Consider the following 20,399-nt stretch of genomic DNA (forward strand, 5'->3'; position numbering starts at 1 on the left):
ACAAGGCTGGTGACTGCAAACCACTGATGTACAGCTTTATTAAGTTGTTAACCCTGCGTTGATTCAGAGCTTACATTAAACACAGGAAAATCACACAATGTTTACAGACAGTTTCAATGATTTCTCACTTCGTTCACCATTTCCAATGGGAGTAACGGGTTGTATAAGGAAAAGGAACAAAGGCTGATGAAACAATAAGAGCTTGTGCCATTTACTGACACAATGTGTACACTGCCCCACACAAGGTGCGTGTTTATCAGAAAAAGCCTACATGTTCCAATTGTATAGTGTGTTATTATGTGTTCTGTGACCCTTACCTAAAGTTACAGCATGTCACTTTTAACAAAAGTAAATGGTTTGTACATAGGCTCAAAACAGCTTAAGTAGAAACTTATTTATGCGAAAAAAAAGTGTTATCTGTCCCGAGGCCACAGCTACACTCTGAGTTATGAAAAGCTAGTCACTCTCTACATGGGTGTATTTCAGGCCACATGCCTAGCTAAAGAGCTACAAGGTCAGGGAAATGTAGGCAAAAACCCTTACAAGTGGCTTCATTTAACCCATATTGCAGTCTTTGTGGTCCATCCAGCAGTAGGTTTAACTGCGGTTTTTCCAACCTCGGAGTAACACTTTGCGAACATATTACAACGTCAGGTAAAATGATATATAATAATCTGCTATATATATATTTTTTTAAATGAATCAATGTGCATTTGCAAACACTGGATGATATAAATAACTATTGCAAACAATAGGTACTGCAGCTCATGTTGTGCCTTAGTTCTCAATCTGTGGTCCGGGAACCACTGGTGGTCCGCCAATGTTCTGCCACTTTTTGCTTCCTTTGGGAACTGTGCATGCTCCGCAAATGCTCTTTTGCTATCTTTGTACACTGCACATGCTCAACACATTTACTGTGCCAGAAATAGCTACCCAATCCAACCAAGTGACGAAAAAGATTTAGAAGGTATACATGTGTGTGTGTGTGTGTGTGTGTGTGTGTGTGTGTGTGTGTGTGTTTATTTTTAGAACGGGGTCTCCACCTCTACCCCGGTGCAATTTATTGTTTTGTATTATGATTTATGTATTAGGTGTAAATATGACGGCGAAAGCTGTGTTAGTTTATTTGTATTTATTTAAAAATGTACTGCGGGGCGAGGGTGGAGAAAGAGCAGGCTCTGGAGGCAGGGGAGCATAGAGGAGGTACAGCCAGTCTTCTAGTACAGATGGAGCGGAGAGGTCAGATGGAGGTGCAGGGAGAGATGAGGGTCTGGAGGTACCTGGGTGCAGTCTGGTCAATGCATTGGTAAGCGAGTACAAGAGTCTTGAACTGGATGCAAGTGGTGTTTGGGAGCCAGTGGAGTGAGCAGAGCAGTGGAGTAGCGTGGGAGAAGCGAGGCAGAGAACACCAGGTGAGCAGCGGAGTTCTTGATGAGCTGGAGCGGACGGGTGGCGGACACAGGGTGGCAGGGCAGGAGGGAGTTGCAGTAGTCTAGGCGGGAGAGTACCAGGGCCTGGACGAGGAGTTGCGTAGAGTATTTGGTGAGGAAGGGTCGGATGAGGAGGAGTGAGAGAGCGTGGTATCAGATGAGGAGGGGAAGATGAGGAGGGGAAGATGAGGAGGTCAGATTTACAGAGGTTGAGTTTGAGGTGATGTGAGTGCATCCAGGAGGAGATAGCAGATAGACAGGTAGAGATACAGGAGGGGATGGTGGGGTCAGGGGGGGGGGGGGGGGGGGGGAAAGGAGAGGAAGATCTGAGCATCATCAGCATAGAAATAGGATGCGATGAGGGGGCCCAGGGAGCGGGTATAGAGAGAGAACAGGAGAGGACCCAAGACTGATCCTTGGGGGACTCATGTTGAGAGAGGGTGAGGTGTGAAGGTTGAGCCTAGCCAGGTTAACTGGAAGGTGCGGTCAGAAACGTAGGAGGAGAATCAGGCCAGAGCAGTGCTAGAGATTCCCAGGTCAGCGAGAGAGGATAGGAGAATAGAGTGATCGACAGTGTCAAAGGCAGCATAGAGATCGAGGAGCAGCATGGGCAGAGTTTAGCGAGTTAGTGACAGACAGGAGAGCAGTTTCAGTGGAGTAAGCAGAGCAGAAACCAGATTGGAGAGGGTAGAGCAGAGAGTGGTTAGACAGGAAAGCAGAGAGCTGGTGGTGTACAGCCCGCTTAAGGGTTTTAGAGAGGAACGGTAAGAGGGAGACAGGATGGTAGTTCTGGAGGGAGGTGGGGTTGAGGGTAGGTTTTTTGAGGAGGGGGGTGACAGAGGCTTGTTTGAAAGCGGAGGGAAAGAGGCCAGAGAGGAGAGAGGTGTTGAGAAGGAAGGAGATTAAGGGGAGTAGAGCAGGAGCAGCAGCTTGAAAGAGGCGAGTGGGGAAGGGGTCCAGGGCGCACGTGGTGGGTTTGTGGCCCTGGAGGAGGGAGGAGAGGTCGGAGTCTGAGAAAGGAGAGAAGGAGGGTGAGTTAGTAGGGGAGACAGAGGGTGTTGGGGTTGGAGTGGGAGGGAATTGGGGGGGGGGAGGGAGAGGTGTTAAAGAGTTTGCAGATAGAGATTTTAGAGGCGAAGAAAGAGGCAAAGTCGTCAGGAGGAGATAGAGGAGTGAGGAGGAGGGGGAGGGTTGAGGAGGGAGGAGAGGATTGGATAATAGATTGGAAATAGGAGCATTTAGCAGAGGAGAGAGTAGAGGAGAAGGAGGAGCAGAGGGAGTGATAGAGGTCTAGGGCAGCAGGGAGTTTGGTTCTCTTCCATTTATTTTCAGCAGAGCGCAGTTTGGTTCTTGCCAAGCGAAGTACAGAGGAGAGCCAGGGTTGGGCAGGTCGGGAGGTGAGGGGACAGAAGGAGTCGAGGGAGAAGGTGAGGGAGGAGAAGAGGTTAGAGGTAGCAGAGTCTACAGAGAGTTAGGAGAAGAAGTCGATAGGGAGGGAGGTGAGAGAGCGGTGGAGGTAAGGACAGAGGGGGAGAGAGAGCGGAGGTTACGGGGGAGGTGACAGTCAGGGTAGGTGGAGTAGGGAGAGAGGGAAGACAGAGAAAGAGATGAAATAGTGGTCAAAGAGGTCCAGAGGGATGACAGAGGGTGGATGGGCAGCAGGCCCTGGAGAAGGTGAGGTCCAGTTGACGGCCAGCTTTGTGGGTAGGAGGGGCTGGAGAGAGAAAGAAGTTGGAGTAAAGGAAAGGAAGGAATCCGTGAGAGTGCGTGGGGTTGGAGAGATGGATTTTGAAATCACCTAACAGGACAGTTGGGGTAGACAGAGAGGGGAGGGGGGACGGTACAGTACAATTAGCAGGAGTTGACAGGGAGAGGTTAGTTGGACAGCGTGAAATTCAAAAGGTGTTAAGAGAGGTGAGAGGGCACAGAACAGAGTAAGGAGGGAGAGAGAAGACCAGTCCAACCTCCCTGTCCAGTGAGACGCGGAATATGGGACAGGACATGGACAGGGCAGCAGGAGTTAGTGTTATCAGGAGAGAGCCAGGTTTCAGCAAGAGCAAGGAAATCGAGAGAGGAGGTGGGAGGCAAAGGCAGAGGCAGAGATGAAATCAGCTTTGTTAGCAGAAGAGTGACAGTTCCAGAGGGCACCAGAGAATGCAGGAGAGGAGAGAGTGGGAGGTGGGGCGAGGCAGAGGGATGAGGTTAGAGGGGTTAGGGGAGTAGCGGCGGAGAGAGGACAAAGGATGGGAGTGAGAGGACAGAACAGGGATGTGAGAGACAGTCATAGCAGGACAGTTGAGCCAGATAGGTACAGCAGTAGTGGGATCAGGAGTGGTGGGGTGGAGGGTACAGACCTGACTAGTAGTTGGCGTCTTCCAGAGCACTGCTAGGTTCAGATTTTCTCCAACAGCCTGTCCTCGCTGGACTCCCACAGCTAGACTCCCGGCTCTTTGGTAGAGAGGCTCTTCGTGCTGGTGCACAAATAGGCTAGCTGTCTATTATACTAACTAGATGGATAAAAGCTGTGTGTAAACCAAATTGCAAATCAATCTCTATTCAATTTAACCACATTCACCTGGTACTAATCACAAACAGTAGATCACCCAATTAAAACACCACCTTTATAATGTTACTTAAATACAACTGTTAATTAATACAGCTGCTAATTAAAAAATACAATGTTAATTATTTGAAGCAGGATCACTTACCTATCTGCCTCTGACTCTGGTTACCTGTATACTTTAAAAAATGCCAAACCTGTATTTTTGTTGATCATGAAGATACAGAAAAGGAGGCACAGACAAAGTTCACTATCCACGCATTACTACCGCTGACCTGGAGGAGCCAACAATACAAAAATGCATCATTGTGCTTTATGTTAGCACTGTTTACAGAGCAATTGAGACCAGCACGGAGGCCAACATAACAAAAATGTGTACTCTTGACCAGCCAAATTACGTACTGAAGCATAGTATTATCATAACAGACCATTTACATTTTCAGGACAAACTGTTTAAGTCGATTACCATTTCTTTATGTTTCATCAAATCAATAAAAACACCAGCTGCACAAAAGATTTAGTTTTCTTCGATTTCATTAAGTGTAACTAGGCTTGCTACTTTGATATTAATGGGTTCACGGGGCGGAGCTATGCCACCTGATAGTGTTTATATGTTTGTTAGTAAACATATACACATGGAGAGAGGGGCTCCGCCTCTTCCAGGCCCAACATTTACTTGATCGATAGACACGATAAACAGGAGGGGGGCCACCATCTTTGAGGTGACCCGACATACGAGAGGGGCACCGTCTCTGAGGTTACCCGACATACGAAGAGGCTCGCGAACCGGAAAGAAAACATGAATTAGTATTGGTAACACAAAAGAGGTTCCGGCTCTTCCTGACCCAACATATACAGTAGGGGGGTTCCGTCGCTGAGGAGACCCGACAAACAGGAGGGGGGCCACCGTCTTTGAGGTGACCCGACATACCAAGAGGGGCACCGTCTCTGAGGTTACCCGACATACGAAGAGGCTTGTGAACCGGAAAGAAAACATAAAGTTAGTATTTGTTAAAACATATAATGCGTGGTGTTCCGCCTCTTCAAAGCCCAACATAATAGAAGGGGGGTTCCATCGCTGAGGAGACCCGACAAACAGGAGAGGGGCCACCGTCTTTGAGGAGACCCGACAAACACGAGGGATGCCACCGCTTGGGGACCCTCACATAGAGGCATCAGACCTAAAAGAAGAATCCCAAAAGAAACATACATGCAGATGGAAGGGTTTGGCCGGGGGTCCCCTCTGACTCATGGAGAACCCTCCTCTATGAGGTAAATGAAGCGGAGCTTAAAGGGTTGGAGAAAGAGGAATCACTAACCCCCCAAAAAATGGACCCCCGGCTCCCCGCTGACGCAACATGAAGAAAGAGAGAACCGCCAATGCATAAGAAAGAAGAAAAAGAGAAAACATTTAGACGAAAGAAAACAAACGCTTAACGTGACAAAGGGGTTAGTAGACTGTACCCTAATGACTATGTGAAGACCCTCTGCACAGTGGAAAGAAAAAAAAACCCTTTCTTTAATTTTATTTCTTAGGGGGAAATCTTTGGTGGCCCAGGCAGAAAGGTCGTCCCCACTCCGGACATACTAGCAATGGACTGATGTGCGGAGGATATTTCAGATGATGAAGAACGAATATAACTTTCAACTGCTGATGAAGTCTAGCGCTCCATATTTTTAATTAAATGCTGGTTAATGTTGGCTTTTGCGGCTGAAGTGGCTGCCCCTATTCTAAAAGAATGAGGAGTGTAGAATTGCGAATGAAGACCTGCTCTGGATACCACAGTGGAAAGGTGTGTTGAAAACCAATGCCTTGATACAATGGACCGGCTTGAATTGATAAACAAAGGGTCCGAGGATGAAATGGCTTTGCGTTCTGCAATGTACTTCAACATGGAAGTGAAGGGACACAGAGGAGAGTTGATCTTAGAAAGCTGAATACATTGTCCTTGCCGCAGTTGATCTGTTTTTGAAATGCAAAGAAATAAGATGAAATGAGAATCTGGGATGAGCTTGAGGTCACTGCAGCGGATACCTAGGGTAGGAAAGCTGGCAATAGAAGGAACTGTATATTCAGAACATCTCAAAAATCCAAAAATGCAGATAGACATATGATTTCAATAGTTAAATCATCAAATGGAGAAAAATAGCCGTGGCGGAGAATTGAAATCAATTTACTGAAAATGTCTATAGAAATAGGCAGGCGAGCAGAAGAAGGAGCCGGAGAGCACTTGGAAATTCCTCGTAAAAGGAGACGAACCGCTGGAATTGATAGAGTTGGGGAATTGATGGACATCAAGCGAAATTGATGCAGAATTCCTGACAAATATAGTCTGATTGTAGCTGGTGCCAGATGTAGAGAGTCCTTTGCATGCACTATGAACGCCATGATCCAGTCCTGGTTGAATGGAGTAGGATTAATCCTGCTTTGTAAACAGAAAGTTACATAACATGCCCAACCTGTAGAGTACGAGGATCTGGTAGATGGGGCAAGTGCTGATGCCATGTAATCTTGAGCGGAATTAAGAAGTTTATTAATCGTTGGATTTAGTTGAAAATCAGCTGATTGAACTGTGGCGTTGCTGCTGGATATTGCAGAGCGGAGGGCAGCAAACTGTGGAATTTGGAAATCTGTAAACGGGAAAGAGCATCAGCTGCATTATTAAAAATGCCCGGTAGGTGGCAAGCTTGTATTAGGAAGTTATTAGAGACTGAAATCCATACTAGCCGCCGCAGCAATTGCATTATAAGAGCAGAGGAGGAACGTCCTTTATTTATAATATGCACTGTAGTTGAATTATCACAGTAAAATAGTATTGATTTCTTAGACCAGAGATGACCCCATAGCTGGGCAGCTGCTACTATTGGGTATATCTCTAGCAGAGCTGTGGATTTTAGATGAGGAGATATGTTCTCGATTTCCTCAGGCCATGTACTGCAAAACCATTGATTATTAAATAGACCTCCGAATCCCAGAGATGAGGCATCAGTAAATAAGGCCATATCGTGAGGAGCTGAAATGAAATCATCATAAAACATAGAGAGACCGTTCCAGTGCTGAATAAGTGCAGACCACATTTTAATGTCTTTCCTAGCTTATGAAGAGATATTTAAATAGGAGTCCAGATTTTTTGCTGTTGATGCCAGCGCTAGCAGCCAAGATATAAACGTCCTCCCTTGTGGAATGATACGTATTGCAAAATTAAAGTAACCCAGCAATGAAAGCAGTGCCCGTTTAATTGTTTTACTGATCTGAAAATCCTGAATGAGCAAACGAATATGGTTAAATTTAGACTTAGGCAGGCGGGCTTCAAACTTTTCTGTATCTAGAATGATTCCAAGGAATTCCAAAGAATGAAGGGGACCGATTGATTTTTCTTCTGAAAGCGGAACGCCATCTTCAGAAAATAAGCTTTTAAGATTGGAAATCGCTTCTGCTGGTGCATCTGAAGGAGGAGAAATTACTAAAAAATTGTCCAGCAAGTGGAGCAAGAACGGGACATGATAGACATTAAGAAGGATCCAGCATAATGCTTCCGACAGGGTATCAAATATCTTCAGGCTGCTACGGCAGCCAAAAGTCAATTGAGTGGCAAAATAAAACTTCCCTTCCCAGCATATACCAAACAGGTGACGGAGAGAAGGATGGATTGGCATTACTTTAAATGCGTCCGATATATCTGCTTTTGCTAACCAGGAACCACGACCTGCTAATTTAATTGAATGTATTGCGTCTGCAATAGTGATGTAATGCAGGGAAAATTGATCTTGGGGAATTAATGAGTTAATGCTGCTGGTGCTTGACCCCCGTGGTGCTGATAAATCAATAATGAGACGCTTTTTTCCTGACATTTTCCTCTTGGCAATGCCGATAGGATTAATTCTATATATTGGAAAAGGAGGAGCTAAAAATGGCCCGACTATAAATCCTTTTTTAATTTCTTTTTCGATGAGAGACTGCACTGATTGTGGATCTTGAGTCGCGGAATAAAGATTTTTGCTTTGGAACGAGGAAGAAGGAATTCGAGTAAGACCGGTTGAAAAACCATTTTTTAATCCGTCGATCAGGTAATTAATTAAGTTACTGTCGGGATGATTCTGTAATTTACATGATAACACCAGGATGTTTATAGGAGTAAAGACGGTGAGCATCGGGGAAAGTCACTTGCGTTTTAAAGGGCAGATTGTATTAGCATGAGCGTCACCGCAATTGCTGCACATGTGGATAAAATTGCATTGCCTATTCGAACAGAAGCCAGTATTGAAATTGTTGCAGATTTGTCTTCCTCCTGAAAATCTGGTACTGCGCCCGTATTTGTCTTTCCTTGTAGATTGATCGAGGGGAGCTGAAGAATGTATAGGATTAGTTACTGAAGATCTGTATGAATTAGCGGCGAAACCGGGTGCTTTAGAAGTTGATGCAATTGCAGCTTTAGGGCAGAGGGCTGTTGAATGAGCTGTTGAAACGCAGACCCCACATGCATTAGCCCTTAAACCACCAAAAATTCTATTAAATAGATCTGGATCAGGTTTTGCCCAATTGATGATGTGATTATCTGCTGCCAATATCGCTGCTGCTTTTGCAGAGAATGCTTTATGATACTCATAAAACATAGTCCCTCCGTATCTGAGACAGCTCCACGATGTAATATTCGTAAGATTCCAATTCAGCTCTGCGGTTAGGGTATACCGAGCATAACACATCTCTGAATATGGAGAAAGCAAGGACAAACTCCCCTAATGTAAGATTTTTAAGCAGTCTGGGATCTCTGGATTTTAGAGTTACCGCCAATTCTCCACAATCGACTACTCTATGGTCCAAGAATTCCGAAGTCGTCATTAATAGTGAAACGAGATTAATGTCCTTACCTTCTGATTTGTGGAGATATAGTGTGACGTATCGCTGCAGTTGGAGAGGAGGATCCGTATGTAGATGCAGTAGCGAGGTTGTATATTGGAGGATCTGCTTCGCTGGATGAAATTAGGGCTGGACCGGAAAAAGCTGTAGGCGGCGCTGCAGCATTTGATGCTGAAATTAATGACTGCGCTGTAGATTGTTTTCCCTGTTCCATAACAGACACCCTTTTTTCTAAATCCGACAGTTGAGAACTGACCGAAGATAGAGTATCGGAAAAAGGCTGCATAAATGATTTTATCTCGTTTAATATTTGCGAATGTTGGATTTCAATGGCTGGCTGCTGGTTAGCAGTGCTAGTTGTGGGGGTGGTTAGATCCGGAATAGACTGCCTGCTGTCTGTTTTAGGACGCTGAATGGCTGGGCGCGGCTGATTATGTTTTTTCGGAGGAAAGACTAGTTCTGCTGAGACTGAATTGCAATAGAGAATGAAAAGAGACTCTCTATCACTCCCTGCCGGAATCGCATTACCATTTTTAAGGAGGGTTTTTATCAATTTATTCATGGGCCAGTCCTTCCAAAACAAATCGATCCGGAGGGAAGTCCTGAGGCCGAAGATGCTTGGATCGCCGCAGATTCGATGTTTGGGTGGCAGGAATGGTAGGCAACATTTGTACTGGAACCTGGTCGAGAGCCTGATCAGATGTAACTGAAATAGCAGAAGGTGAGAAAACGGAGACTGGATGGACTTTGGATTGAAGCTGAAGGAGAATGATCTGTTAATGACAGAAAATCCTGGGAATCCTCAAAATCCGATGACAACTGCTGTAAGTATTCCATTATTGAGGTACACAAATGTAGATAGGTCTTGAAATCGCTTAGGTTTAAGCCAAAAACGAAAAAAAACACAAGACAGCGAGGTAGAGGTGACTAATGTTTAAATAAGGTAGGTTTAATTGATGACAGCAGATGATAGGTTGTTGGTGCCTAGCTCCGCCCCCTGAACCCCAGCTATAGGTTAACATTAACTTGTTAAACGTCGAATTCCCAAAAAATGAGAATTCGACTGAAATATATAGGATAAACGTCAGTAAAACCACTCACTTTATTTTCGTACCAAAAACAACAAATTTAGAAATCTATAGTTTGTTTAGTTTTTACACTTACTGTCTGTCCCATCTCCGTTCCAATCTGAATGGCTAGGAGTCGCCGTCAATCATCTCAGTGATCTGTTAGTATAGTTTCACTGTCACTTCACCCATTTCTGACATATCTTGTTGACTGAAGCAGCGCCAGAATGCTCTCATTTGATTAAATGACTGTAAATCATCAAGACCTGTACCGACTGTGCACTTTCATTTGCCAGCTCAAGCGCCTGTCATTCAATGCTCCAAATTTTGAAATTAGCGGGTTAAGGTGTAGATAAGCTTGTAACAAACCCAATCCTTAAGCAATGTCCAATAACTAGTATTTTGTGACAGAAATACAAATAAAACTACCCTGAACAATATAACTCTCCAAAGCAGTAGGATTGCGCGACAGAACCAAGAACATTTGCTGGGTAAAGCAGGATTGTTTACAACACATAGAAAATAGGAAGAAAATTAAACCAGAAGACAACACCAGAATTCACATTGCAGATGTTATTGAATATGCGTGGAATATTATACTTGTATACAGATGTATCAAACATTTGGTGTACATGGGTTTTAACCAGACAGCATTTGGACCAGTCAAAGTGTTTCACAGAGTCCATCAGGCAGTCCTTATAGAAAAAATGTCCATGAAACAACAACAACAACAACAACCACCACCACTTCTTTAAAAGTCCCAAGCTGTTATATCAGGTCCATATTGAGAATGCAGTTGAGCCAGAACAGTTTAAACACACACAAAAACAAACAAAAATGAGACTTCTGTGCGGGGTGCTCATTAAACAAACAAAAATGAGACTTCTGTGCGGGGTGCTCATTAAACAAACAAAAATGAGACTTCTGTGCGGGGTGCTCATTAAACAAACAAAAATGAGACTTCTGTGCGGGGTGCTCATTAAACAAACAAAAATGAGACTTCTGTGCGGGGTGCTCATTAAACAAACAAAAATGAGACTTCTGTGCGGGGTGCTCATTAAACAAACAAAAATGAGACTTCTGTGCAGGGTGCTCGTTAAACCCCAATAAACAAACAAAAAGGATAATAATCCCAAACAATCAGAACAGCCCAGATAATCCAGCAGCAAAAAATAAGATTCCTCCCCATTAGGGGATCTCACCCAGTTCTTCCTTTGTCCTGTAGAGCTTGGAGTTTCAACCAGGTAAGGAGCCAAAAAATGAGGATTTGGATAAGAAATGGATTAGTTACCATTGTTGCTCTTAGGATACAAAATAAACCATTTGAATGATGTGGATAGTTTCAATTTGGCAGGAAATTAGATAACTGGTTACTTTCAAACTGGAAAATGGCAGATTAGAAAAAATACACTGTTTCTAATAACAAAAAGATTATTGCTTCCCAGTCTCTCCTTTACAGACCAGCAACCACCTTCTTCAAAAAAAAACCCTGCTCCTTCCTCCAAACACTCTGCATCCACAAAAACCATACCCAAAAAAGAATCACCCCAGCAAAAGGAACCACCCCCTTCCCACGAAGTAATAGCCATATTTAAAGAGCTCCCAATTAAGATACTTGAAGACATCATGATAAATCAAGCTCAATAAGCCCTTTGCCAAGGCAATTAGCAAAACACCTGATTCTCATAAGAGCTTCCATGTGGAAATTAAGGAAAAGATCATTCAGTTAAAACAAGAGAGCGAGACCAGTGCAGAGATAAACCCCTTACCAAAAACTGACAGTAAATTGATATAGCTTCACCTAAGTTTACCTTATGAATCTGAAAGGCCCACTTTAGAAACGAGGACAAAATTACTTATTTAGCAATTGAATAGAGAATTAACTTAACCTGGCCAGGTATTCTGATACTCAATTAAGAGCAGCAGGCAGCAAATTACTTATGCTGCATTCATGTAGCTAGTGCTACAGGCTTTTGCTAGGTATATAGGGACAGTTACTAGTTTGATTTGAAAATGCGGCGAAGAGGAAAACACTTAATGAGTGTTGAGCACAAGAAATGAAATAATGTATAATGTGATATCTTGTAACAATTGTAAGTCGCCCTGGATAAGGGCGTCTGCTAAGAAATAAATAATAATAATAATAATAATCCCCTGACCGACATCTCCCTAGCAGGATGAAGCGGCCCGTCTGCCTTACCTTCCAATGACTCCAGCTGTGCTGAAGAATAAGGGCAAGTTAGTTCTGTTCAAGGATCTAATGTGCATATTATTTTTACTCATAAATGTATGCAAAACAAGTGTGTAATACACTTGTATATGCTGTGTTTTTTTATGGTTTATTTGAGATCATTTTTTAATTTGTGTAGGATCGTTACCTTTACAAGGTATAGCTCTACTGTGGCTGAATGTTATTTCAATTAGAATGTTGGTAACCATGGTTTTGTTGCATGTTGAATATGATAAAGGGGTTTTGCTAAATGACATGTTTCTCAATGGCATAGTCTGTTTGTTTGTTTGTTTTTAAAGCATAAAGGTCGATTTCACCCATTCTCTGCTTGAATTGAAAAATAAAGCATGCACCATCCAATCAGCATGCAGCATCCAAACATTCTGTTTTATAAAGATCATAGCTGGAGATTCATAGCTCCGACTGTGCTGGGACCTCCTGGCTGTATTGTGTCTAATTCACATAAATACATTTCTGCTGCAATTACCAATTTAAAATAAAGCAGTCTGTTTTTTTTCTCTCTGTAAATTCATTTTAAAATAACTTTGCCCACCCATTTCATTAAAACAAAGAAAGGTAAGTCTACGGTTATTCTTAGTATTATAGTGATTTTTTATGTGCTTATTTTTTAGTCAGCTATAATGTTTATTGTGTGTTCCGCCGAGATAAAATATATATATATATATATATATATATATATATATATCTATATATATATATATATATATATATCCAGGTGGTCTGCAAAAAAAAAAAAAAGGTTTGAGAACCACTGCCTTAAACTATGTCATTGTAGATTTGTGTATTGTGTGCACATTTCTACTTTCATGAATAGGGTTTACATTTATTTTCTGTTGAATTTGATATTTTAACATTTGTTTGTTAGAACGTGTATCAATTGTTCATTTATTTACAGTATTTTCCGATAAAATACATACTTATAGAATGAAAATATATATGCTTTATTTATGATTTTGGAAAGAGTTGCATCCCTTAGAAAATGTGTTTTTTTATAGTTATGAGAGAGTGCATCCCCTTAGAAAAGGTGTTTTTTACAGTTATGAGAGTGCACCCTCTCAGGAAAGGTGTTTTCATAGCTATGAGTAGTGCACCTCATTTTTTAGTTAATGTGTAAGGTTTGTATATTTATCGAAAATAATGATTCAGTTTTGCAGGTGATTTTCAATCAAAACAGTTTAATCCCAGAGCAAAAGGAAATCCAATGAAAACAGTACAGAACGTAATCCCATACAAACTGCACATACAAATCTAGAAACAAATAGTACTGCAGTCTGACCCTGCAGGACTCTTCAGCGCCATCAGTCAGTACGTTTACATGACACAAGTATTCAGAATAGTAGAATATTCTGAATGCTCTGTGTACATGCAGGCGGAATTCTCTTATTCCTTTCATAGTCTGCGTTTCCATGGTAAACGGAATATTCCTTTTATGCCATTAACGTATGCGTACCTTGCTTCCCAGTGCAAACCAAGAGTGCTGATTGTAGTAGAATAGCTTGTTATTTATTGTAAAGAGCTGGTGGTGTGGACGTATATGTTTCTGTTATTAGTGCTTGTGGGTCTTAATCCAGTGCAATGTGTTCATGCAGACATGCACGCTTATATCTTTATTAATATAACAAGGAGACAGATTGAAGATTGATTGAATTTCTGTTATCGAGAACTGTAATTGTATTTAAATAAATAAATAAATAAAGGTATGCTGTTTTTAAATGTAGATGTATATTTGCAGATCTAGCATGTATTGATATTTCTTTTCTGCATATTCTGTACTCAAATTGTAAGAGCATTTTATATTGTATCTATACAGTGCCCCGATACCTACTGGTGAATGGCACTTTAGAAATTTTGAAAAATAGATAAATAAATAAATAAATAGATAGATAATATGCATGTGATGGCTAAAATATTATAATGCGATGACATACTGATAGAATTATTTTCCTTCAGTCTCGTCAGTCAGCTGGTCAGGGTAACTTTCTTCTTCAAACCCGATGCCCACACCACGCTGGTGTGAAAGTGCACCTGTGAGATAGTGCACCCCTTACATAATAAATACACTTTGCTACTTACTAGTTATATACAGCGCTAGACTTAATAAAACATTATTATTTATTGCATTTATATAGCGCTTTTTTATAGAAAAGTATTGCAAAGAACTGTGCAGTACATAGCAGAAAAAAAGAACAAACCACAATACATTTGTATAGCATGTCACACATACAACTGCAACAATCAGACTATTTAAATAACAGTAGAGTAACAATTGTTCTTTTTCTATTATTGCTTTACCTCCTCTCTCTGACTCTCGTTCTCCACTCCTGAACTCTTCTAACACCGAGTGAATGACTCGTGCATCTACATATACAGCTGTGCTGGGATTCAATTACTAATTAATCATTCACTTGAATCCCTGCACATGAACTCATTTGTGCAATCCCTGTGCCCACATCCTAATACACATTTGATCTGCATGTGAAGCGCAAACCACAATACATTTGTACAGCATGTCGCACATACAACTGCTACAATCAGACCATTGAAATAACAGTATACACATAACAATAATACAAAAGCAGCAATCTTAAAGGTACATTAAAACCCACTAAGATAAGGAAGCCATTATAAAAGTGTGTTTTTAGTCTTGATGGTTCCAGCTTCCGTGACAAACAAAGGCAGAGCATTCCATAATTTAGGAGCTCTACAAGAAAAAGCCTTACCTCCTGTGCTGCTTTTGTTGACCATAGGAATAACCAGCAGCCCTGCATCTAAGAGTGCGGTTTGAAAGATACGGGGTCAGTAACTCCTGCAAATAACTACAGTGCCTTTTGAAAGTCTACACCCCCTTGAGCTTTTTCACATTTTGTTGTGTCAGTGCCTCAGAGTTTCATGTATTTAAATTAGGATTATTTTTCCACTTATCTACACACCGTTAAGGGAAAAAAAGTTTTTATTGAGAAAAAAATGATATATTAAAAATACAAAACTGAAAGATCATACTTGGATAAGTCTCCACCCCCTGAGTTAATACTTGGTGGAAGCAGCTTTGGCAGCAGTTTCAGCTGTGAGTCTGTTGGGATAGGTCTCTACCAACACCTAGATTTGGCAATGTTTGAGCATTCTTCTTTACAAAAGTGTTCAAGTTTTCTTCAAGTCATGCCACAAATTTTTGATTGGATTTAGATCAGGGCTCTGACTGGGCCACTCAAGGACATTTACCTTTTTCTTCCTTAGTCACTCCAGTGTAGCTTTGGCTGTGTGCTTTGGGTCATTGTCATGCTGAAAGGTGAACTTCCGTCCCAGTTTCAGCTTTCTTGCAGAGGGCAGCAGGTTTTCTTCAAGGACTTCTCTGTACTGGGATGGTGTTCTTTGGGTGATGTGCTGTGTTGGGTTTGCGCCAAACATAACGCTTTGCATTTAGGCCAAAAAGTTTCATTTTAGTTTCATCAGACCACAAAACTTTTTGCCACATGGCTACAGAATCTCCTGAGTTTTTTTTGCATACTTTTTTAGATTCAAGGTGGGCTTTCTTGAGTAATGGCTTCCTTCTTGCCACCCTACCATACAGACCAGATTTGTGGAGTGCTTGGGATATTGTTGTCACATGCACACTTTGACCAGTCTTGGCCATAAAAGCCTGTAGCTCTTGCAAAGTTGCCATTGGCCTCTTGGTAGCCTCTCTGATCAGTTTCCTTCTTGCTCGGTCATCCAGTTTGGAGGGACGGCCTGATCTAGGCAAGGTCTTGGCAGTGCCATACACCTTCCGCTTTTTAATAATTGTCTTGACCGTGCTCCGAGGGATATTCAAGGCCTTTGATATTTTTTATACCCATACCCTGATCTGTGCCTTTCAACAACTTTGTCCTGGAGTTCTTTTCAAAGCGCCTTGGTGCTCATGGTTGGGTCTGCTTTGAAATTCACTACCCAGCAGAGGGAACCTACAGGAACTGCTGAATTTATCCTGAAATCATGTGAATCACTACAATTTAACACCGGTGGAGGCCACTTAACTTGGTGTGTGATTTTGAAGGTGATTGGTTACACCTGAGCTAATTTAGGATTGCTATTACAAGGGGGGTGGACACTTATCCAGCCAAGCTATTTCAGTTTTTATTAGTGGGGCTTGAGAAGCAAGAGTCCCCACTTTAAATCTTCGACATACTCCTTCTTCTTATTCTTATTCTTATTCTTTGGCACGCTACTCCTCTTACGCTAGAAACACTGTTCAAACTTTAAAATGTGTAGACTGGTCTGGAATAGTGTGCATGTATACAACTTTTTGATATCTTTTATACTTTTTAAACTATTAAGCTTTTTGTCCTTTTTTTCAACATTCTAAAGCTCCCCATTGTTTAAAAACTCCCAGACTTCCAACATTCTATTTACTGTAAACGATGTGACTTTTAAGAACATAAGAACATAAGAAAGTTTACAAACGAGAGGAGGCCATTCAGCCCATCTTGCTCGTTTGGTTGTTAGTAGCTTATTGATCCCAGAATCTCATCAAGCAGCTTCTTGAAGGATCCCAGGGTGTCAGCTTCACAATTCTCTGTGTAAAAAGTGCCTCCTATTTTCTGTTCTGAATGCCCCTTTATCTAATCTCCATTTATGACCCCTGGTCCTTTTTTCTTTTTTCAAGTCAAAGAAGTCCCCCGGGTTGACATTGTCTATACCTTTTAGGATTTTGAATGTTTGAATCAGATCGCCGCGTAGTCTTCTTTGTTCAAGACTGAATAGATTCAATTCTTTAAGCCTGTCTGCATACGACATGCCTTTTAAACCCGGGATAATTCTGGTTGCTCTTCTTTGCACTCTTTCTAGAGCAGCAATATCCTTTTTGTAACGAGGTGACCAGAACTGAACACAATATTCTAGGTGAGGTCTTACTAATGCATTGTAGAGTTTTAACATTACTTCCCTTGATTTAAATTCAACACTTCTCACAATATATCCAAGCAGCTTGTTAGCCTTTTTTATAGCTTCCCCACATTGTCTAGATGAAGACATTTCTGAGTCAACATAAACTCCTAGGTCTTTTTCATAGTTCCCTTCTTCAATTTCACTATCTCCCATATGATATTTATAATGAACATTTTTATTGCCCGCCTGCAATACTTTACACTTTTCTCTATTAAATTTCATTTGTCATGTGTCTGCCCAGTTCTGAATGCTGTCTAGATCATTTTGAATGACCTTTGCTGCTTCAACAGTGTCTGCCACTCCTCCTATTTTTGTGTCGTCTGCAAATTTAACGAGTTTGCTTACTATATCAGAGTCTAAATCATTAATGTAGATTAGGAATAGCAGAGGACCTAATACTGATCCCTGTGGTACACCACTGGTTACCTCACTCCATTTCGAGGTTTCTCCTCTAATCAGTACTTTCTGTTTTCTACATGTTAACCACTCCCTAATCCATGTGCATGCATTTCCTTGAATCCCTACTGCGTTCAGTTTGAGAATTAAACTTTTATGCGGGACTTTGTCAAAAGCTTTCTGGAAATCTAAATAGACCATGTCGTATGCTTTGCAGTTGTCCATTTTCAATGTTGCATCCTCAAAAAAGTCAAGTAGGTTAGTTAGACATGATCTCCCTTTCCTAAAACCATGCTGGCTGTCTCCCAGGATATTGTTACCATATAGGTAATTTTCCATTTTGGATCTTATTATAGTTTCCATAAGTTTACATATAATAGAAGTCAGGCTTATTGGTCTGTAGTTACCTGGTTCAGTTTTGTCTCCGTTTTTGTGGATCGGTATTATGTTTGCTATTTTCCAGTCTGTCGGTACAACCCCTGTGTCAAGAGACTGTTGCATGATCTTGGTTAGCGGCTTGTAAATCACTTCTTTCATTTCTTTGAGTACTATTGGGAGGATCTCATCCGGCCCTGGGGATTTGTTTATTTTAAGAGCTCCTAGTCCCTTTAACACTTCTGCCTCTGTTATGCTAAAGTTATTTAAAACTGGATAGGAACAGGTCGACATGAGGGGCATGTTGCCCATGTCCTCCTTTGTAAAAACCTGTGAAAAGTAATCATTTAATGTATTTTCTTGATCTATGATTTTGCCATTTGTGTCTCTTAGACATTTAACCTCCTCTTTGAATGTTCTCTTGCTGTTATAATATTGGAAAAACATTTTGGAATTGGTTTTAGCCCCCTTAGCAATATTGATTTCTATCTCTCTCTTGGCCTTTCTAACTTCCTTTTTGACTTGTGTTTGCTGTTCCAAGTACTCTTTCTGTGTGCTTTGTTTTTGGTCCCTTTTAAACGCTCTGTAAAGTGCCTTTTTTCGCTGAATATTTTTTTTTAATTGATCTATTAAACCATTTTGGCCATTTTGTTTTAGATTTAGATTTGTCTACTTTTGGGATGTAATTGTTTTGTGCCTCTAGTACTACTTTTTTAAAAAACAGCCACCCTTTTTCTGTGGATGTTTTCTCTATTTTACTCCAATCTACTTCTGTTAGTCTCTGTTTCATACCTTCATAGTTTGCTTTTCTAAAATTGTAAACCTTAGCTTTAGTCATTACTTTTGGGGTTTTAAAAAATATTTCAAATGAGACCATGTTGTGGTCTGAGTTTGCCAATGGCTCTCTGACCTCTGTTTTAGTTATTCTGTCTTCATTATTTGAAAAGACTAAATCAAGGCATGCCTCCCCTCTAGTCGGTGCCTTGACAAATTGCGTTAGGAAGCAGTCATTTGTCATTCCCACCATTTCAATTTCGTCCGTCGTGCCATTTTATATGGGGGAAGTTGAAATCCCCCATTAGTATGGCTTCTCCTTTTCTACACGCATTTCTAATGTCATTGTACAACAGATTATTTTGCTCAGCGTCTGAATTTGGCGGTCTATAGCATGCTCCTATTATTATGCCCTTTGAATTTGTGTCCATTATTCTGACCCATATTGATTCTGCATTGTTTTCTTTGTCCTGATTTAACACCTGGGCTTCAAGGCTATTTCTTATGTATAGCGCTACCCCTCCGCCTCTTCTGTCCTGCCTGTCTTTCCTATACAGTGTGTACCCACTAATATTATATTCGTCTCCATCACTCTCAGACAACCAAGTTTCTGTAACACCTATCACATCGTAGTTACTTGTTAGTGCAGTAGCTTCAAGTTCTAACATTTTGTTTCTGAGACTTCTAGCATTAAGATAAATACATTTAATAGTGGTCTTACCTGAGTTGTTGCCCTTGTTTTGATGTAGTCTCCCTTCTGTTTTTTTGTTTTCTCCCCCCTTCCTTTCTAGTTTAAATGCTTCTGTACCGCCTGAAGGATCCTTTCTCCGAGTAGATTGGTTCCCTTTCTGTTTAAGTGCAGTCCGTCCCACCTGTATAGATAGTCCTTGTTGTAGAAAGTGCTCCAATGTTCAAGAAAGGTGAAGCCTTCCTGTGTGCACCACGATTTCAGCCATGCATTTTGATTTTGTATTTCCAGCTGTCCATATTATGGTCCTTTGCAAGGCGCCGGCAGTATCCCAGAAAATACCACAGTTTTGGTCTTGTCTTTTAATTTCCTTCCTAGCTCTCTGAATTTGTTTTGCAGGGATCTTGGCCTGTCTCTTCCAATGTTGTTTGTACCAATGTGGACGACTACTACCGGGTCATCTCCTGTTCGTTCTAGGAGCCTGTCCACGTTCTCAGTGATGTGCTTGACTGAGGCTCCTGGAAGGCAGCACACTGTTGTAGTAAGGGGGTCCAAACTGCGAACTGAACTTGCTGTGTTTCTCAGTATGGAGTCCCCAACAATCATGACCTCCCTTCTTTTTGCTGGCTGGTCAGCACTGTTTATAGGGTCCTGGGTGTTGTTCCTTTCATTCTCTTGATGTTGGTTTTGGTCATCTAAATGTTGAAGTGGCTCAAATGTGTTGGATGTCTGGATTTCTGGTGGTTGTGTTTGACGAAGTTTCTTTTTTTCCCGGGTTCTGCATATCTGAACCGAGCTGTTTCGACTCTCTTCCATCTCCCTGGTGGCTTTCAGTCTGCTAGGGGTGCAGACTTCCATGAATTGTGGGTGTGTCAGCTCCTCAAGCTCCTGTTGCTGTCTCATTTCCTCCAGCTCCTTTTCTAGCAGGCTTAATCTCTGAAGCAAGTCCTGGATGGTGCGGCACTTTACACAAACTTGGTTGAGCTCTGTTGGGTTTTCTCGGATTTCCCACATCATGCAGTTGTCACAGATTACTGGCTTGAAGACCATTTTTTGTTTAGTGTAGCTTCTGCAGCTGTC

Source organism: Acipenser ruthenus, chromosome 31 (genome assembly GCF_902713425.1).
Source record: "Acipenser ruthenus chromosome 31, fAciRut3.2 maternal haplotype, whole genome shotgun sequence".
In the NCBI taxonomy this organism is placed as follows: domain Eukaryota; kingdom Metazoa; phylum Chordata; class Actinopteri; order Acipenseriformes; family Acipenseridae; genus Acipenser; species Acipenser ruthenus.